This window comes from Limulus polyphemus, unplaced genomic scaffold (genome assembly GCF_000517525.1).
Source record: "Limulus polyphemus unplaced genomic scaffold, Limulus_polyphemus-2.1.2 Scaffold244, whole genome shotgun sequence".
Classification (NCBI taxonomy): Eukaryota; Metazoa; Arthropoda; class Merostomata; order Xiphosura; family Limulidae; genus Limulus; species Limulus polyphemus.
This window is the reverse complement of record NW_013665854.1, coordinates 421,668-426,793: the sequence shown is the minus strand read 5'-3', so window position 1 is coordinate 426,793 and position 5,126 is coordinate 421,668.

Below are 5,126 nucleotides of genomic sequence, written 5' to 3'. Positions count from 1 at the left end.
AAGACTAGAGGGAAGGAAGCTAGTCATCACAACACACCGCCAACTCTTGGGCTAATCTTTTACCAACGAGTAGTGGGATTGACCGTCACATTATAACGCCCCCACGGCTGAAAGGGCGAGCATGTTTGGTAGGACGGGGATTCGAACCCGCGACTCTTAGATTGCAAGTCGAGCGCCCTAACCACCTGGCCATGCCTGGGCCCGTAAATCAGAAAGAGTGAGAACCTGAGAGAAGAGAAGAACTGAATGTAAACTATAAACAAGTGACTGATTCTACTATTTCTCTTATATTTTACTCAATATTTTCAGCGTTTTTTTTATATGTATATAAATTTCCGCCAACGAGGTAGAATCTTGTTTCCACTAGCAAGTTATCTGTTTCTCTGGAGGCTTAAGTAAAACGGAGATCATAAGATAAGTGTTCAGTAATACCTTTATATTAACTAAAAATACTAAGGATGTACGAAACACACAGAATCTTTGATTTCACATAAAAATCAAAGAAGTAGACGTTACACTATCACTGGATATACAATAATGTAACTAAATATTGCACCTATAAGCGTTGTTAAGTCAAGTACTGTAATCCGTTTTTTCTCAGATCGATTTGAATGTTTTATTTCCGATTAAAATTCCATTATTTAGAAACGTGCATTACTGTCTTTTAAGCTCTTTACAAACTAAAGCGATGTATGTTTTTAAATTGTTGCGTTTTAAGAATCACAAACAAAAACCTTCATTGTAAAGTAAAAAAATTTTGGTAATAGAGTAGAATACAAAAATTGTTACAATGTGATAAATTATGAAAAATGGTAATAAATTTTAAAGGTCTCTTTATATCTTGTTCAGCAAAAAGTTACGCACTGTGCTGTGCCCACCGCTAGTATCAAAACTGGTTTTAATGTTATAAGCCTTCAGACTTACGGCTGAGCCGCTAGAGGGATTAAGGGTCTCTACAAAAATAAATTATTGTTATTAGTTTGTTTGATCAAGTTTCATCCAAACGGCTCTCATCGAACCTCATGAAGGTTGAAGGTTATTTAGTGGAATCAGTGACCATATACTTCTATTTCCCTCATAATGATATTACCCTCTCTCTCTCTCTTCTTTTTTTTGCATGTTCAGATTCTATCGCATTGTTGCTTATTTGTTTGTTATAACTTTTTAGTTTCTTTAGTGGCAGTTATGCCTACCCTTCACTTTTAACAATGACTTGCATTGTGATTTTTGTCTTTCTATCTTTATTACCTTGCCAGAAATCTTGGATCATCCACAAGATTGATCTTCAAGGAATCTTTCCCACATAAAAGAGAAACACTGGTATACATATGAAATTAAGAACTGAGTTATTGTTTCCTGTATTCTAAAACTACAGAATGTACCTAAAAATAATTTGAAATGTTGTCGTGAGCATGGTATCTTGATTCTCCTACTTTGCCTCATCAAAACCTTTTCCGAAACCTGTAATCATACGAGGCATAGCTTAAATACATATGTATCTTTGAACGTCACTATTCGATATAATGAGTAATATAAAGGAGATAGCTGCTGTCGAAACTACAAGCGCTTACTGCTGTGTGAATGTAATGGGTTTAGCTGCCAAAACCACAAACGTTGACTGCTGTATGAATGTAAAGGAGTTAGCTGCCAAAACCACAAACGTTGACTGCTGTGTGAATGTAAAGGAGTTAGTTAGCTGTAGAATTCAAAGGCGCTGACTGCTGTATGAATGTAAAGGAGTTAGCTGTAGAAATCAAAATCGCTGACTGCTGTATGAATGTAAATGAGTTAGTTAGCTGTAGAAATCAAAATCGCTGACTGCTGTATGAATGTAAATGAGTTAGTTAGCTGTAGAAATCAAAAGCGCTGATTGCTGTATGAATGTAAAGGAGTTAGTTAGCTGTAGAAATCAAAATCGCTGACTGTTGTATGAATGTAAATGAGTTAGTTAGCTGTAGAAATCAAAAGCGCTGACTGCTGTATGAATGTAAAGGAGTTAGTTAGCTGTAGAAACGAAGATACCCACGGACCCTATTCCTCGATTAGTGTATCAACATGTTTTTTCTTAAAGAGGAAATAAGTAATTAACTCTATTTAGCTTGTTTCACACTTACTGTTGAATGTTGTAGAACTACAAGTTATCAAGAAAATAAATAAATATTCACTCCATTAAACAACAACAACAATAAAACCTGAGGTGTATAAACTTGTGACATCAACACCAACACCAAATCTTAGATTCAATTTACGAATGGAAAATAAAAAACAAATCACAGAATCCTGTCAAATCAAACTACACTAACTTCACAGTTCATACTGAAGCCTTGAAGTCTATATTTTGAAGTTCACACTAGCTAACACTGTACGTATATGTTCAAAAACAGTAGGGAACTTTTGAATTGCTTGTTTGAAATAAAACAATTGAAAATGTTGTGAACTAAAACTTCTTAAAAGAGCTTTTAAATGAGTTATTTCTCTTAATCATATAGTCTCCAGCCTACAGCTAGAGCTACGTGGCTTTGTTACGGTGATATAAAAAGCAAGGGAAATATGTCAAGTCTTTCAAAAGTCTAGACTTATACGTGTGGTCGAAGTGACTCGTTTCTTTCATTATCATATGATCAAACATTATAGAATTTCTAGAACAAGCTTTTCTTTTTAGTTTCTGTCCATTGTATCTTCTGATCAAAAATGTTTTACTTTCCCTTTCGGAGATACCCATTTAGATGAACAATGAGTATTTGCTATGATTGGTTTCAGATTTTGCAACTCGGTTTCTTTGGGTTTGACTGAAACCAATATCTAACTACATGAGTATCGGTATCTATTTTTTGAAAATTTCAATCTGAACGTCACTTTAAGTGCACGTCGACTAAACGGCCAGGCTAGAGAGCCCAAGGTTCAGATATAACTGTACCTTATTTCTAACTATTAGCCAGAGAGGGGGAACCTAGTCAGCAGCACCGCCACCTATACGGCTGCTGTCAACGGAAATGGAAAAGTGGGATTGACAGTCACTCTTATAATGCTCCTACAGCTGAATATGTAGAGCGTGTTCAGTGTCTCGAACCTTAAAACTTCCTATCCACAGCTCTGTGCACTAATCATAAGGCCACATACACCCCAAAAAGAGTGTCCGAATAATAAGCCAAACACTTCTCTAAGCGTGAAAGTATTACTAATTCTAAGTAAAACAAAAACAACACGAATTCAGCGTGGAAAATGGAAGCACAGGAACAATGACCTTTTCCAAAAATTGAGAAAGGCGCTTTTTTTCAGAAATAAATATTACAAGATAAAATATAATATGCGTTTTTTTTTAATGTTAACTTGAAAGCGTTTACTGATGCAGTACTTAAAAAAATTAGTCCGGTCAAATCTCATTTATTGTTTTAAAGGAGTTTCCATTTTCTCTTTGAAGGCTGATGGGAATGCAAATTAGCGTTTGTTTGTTTTTAAACACAAATTAAAATAAAATGGAAACACTTTACTGAGGGATACTTTAGTAATTAACAGATAACTAAAAATTAATGTGTAATCTCAGATTTTACTTTGTTTATTTGTTGTTAAGCGCAAAACTGCACGATGGGCTATCTGTACTATGCCAACCACTGGTATCGAAACTCATTTTGTTAGCATTATAAGTCTTCAGACTTGCCGCTGAGTCAGTAGGGTGAGGCTTATAGTTACTGTTCCGAGAAAGAATAGTAACAGATTCATTTGTTTTAAACCCGATGAAACTCGAGTATCCTCGAGTGTTTGAAAGATTACTACTTTTTGGAAGCAAAGTAAGTTTTTAAGATCAATCAAAATGTACTTTATTGTTCGTGTGCAAACAAAGTGAACGTTTTAGGCTATCATGGATAGAAAACTCTAATTCATTTAAAAGATAAGAAACATGTTTTTTTTTTGTTATTGTTATCTTTTTGTAACATTTATCTAATGTTAGCGTACGAAATCCTAAATTAGATTAACTTTTAATTGATATATCAATACGAAATAATTACTTTGTTCTACGTAAAAAAAATTAATTAAGATCGTTTAATAATGAAAGGAAAGCCTTTGGAAATGTTGACCTTTTTTACAATAACTACTTTATAGTAATTTCAGACTTTTTATTTAATAACATCTATAAATAAGATTCAGTTCTACCACCAGCAGTGGTCACCATCTATTCCATTGTTTATACCTATAAATAACATCCAATTCTACCATCAACAGTGGTCACCATCTATTCCATTGTTTATACCTATAAATAAGATTCAATTCAATTCTATCCGTCTGGACGTAAAAAAAATCGGATTAAATTGTTTTGCCCAATTCATAAAATTTTATTATTTATTTATTTACTGACATTTCAGCTTTGTCTTTTATATGTATATTTGATACAGATTATTAGAAATACATACTATAATATGATTTATTATTACTATCAATTTATTGTTCACTAAATGTGAAATACTTTTTAAATACGTAATGTAGTAGTGAGGAAGATGTAGCCCAGATATTTGTTTTCCAATACATTTCCAAACGTGCTCTTGTTGCCCGTTTGCTGGCCATGGTTAGGGCGCTCGACTCGCAATCTGCGGGTTCGAATCCCCGTCCCACCAAACATGTTCGCCCTTTCGGCCGTGGGGGCGTTATAATGTGACGGTCAGTTCTACTATTCGATGGTAAAAGATTAGCCCCAGAGTTAATAGTGGGTGGTGATGACTATCTACCTTCCCTCTACTCTTACACTGCTAAATTAGAGATGGCTAGCGAAGATAGCTCTCGTGTATAATTTTGCGCGAAATTCATAACAAACCATAGCCTGTTTACAAAACAAAAACTGGCTGATACAGAAGAGAATGTGTTAGTTCGACTGACAGAACGTTAAACTAGTATCATTTTTTTATGCAACTCTTGTTTTTTTTTTGCGACAATTTAAACAGAAAGTTTTGTCTCGTCGAGTTGTTTTCCTTTCCTCTTATGTCTTTATTTATTTGGTATTTTGTATCTTGTTTGTATCGATTTCAACAAGACTTATTTCAATATTTTATTTAAAAAATTAATGCTGAATATATTTCTTGTAAAATAGCGCTTCAAATATTATGATGGTGTTGCATTTATGCTTCAAGTAAAAT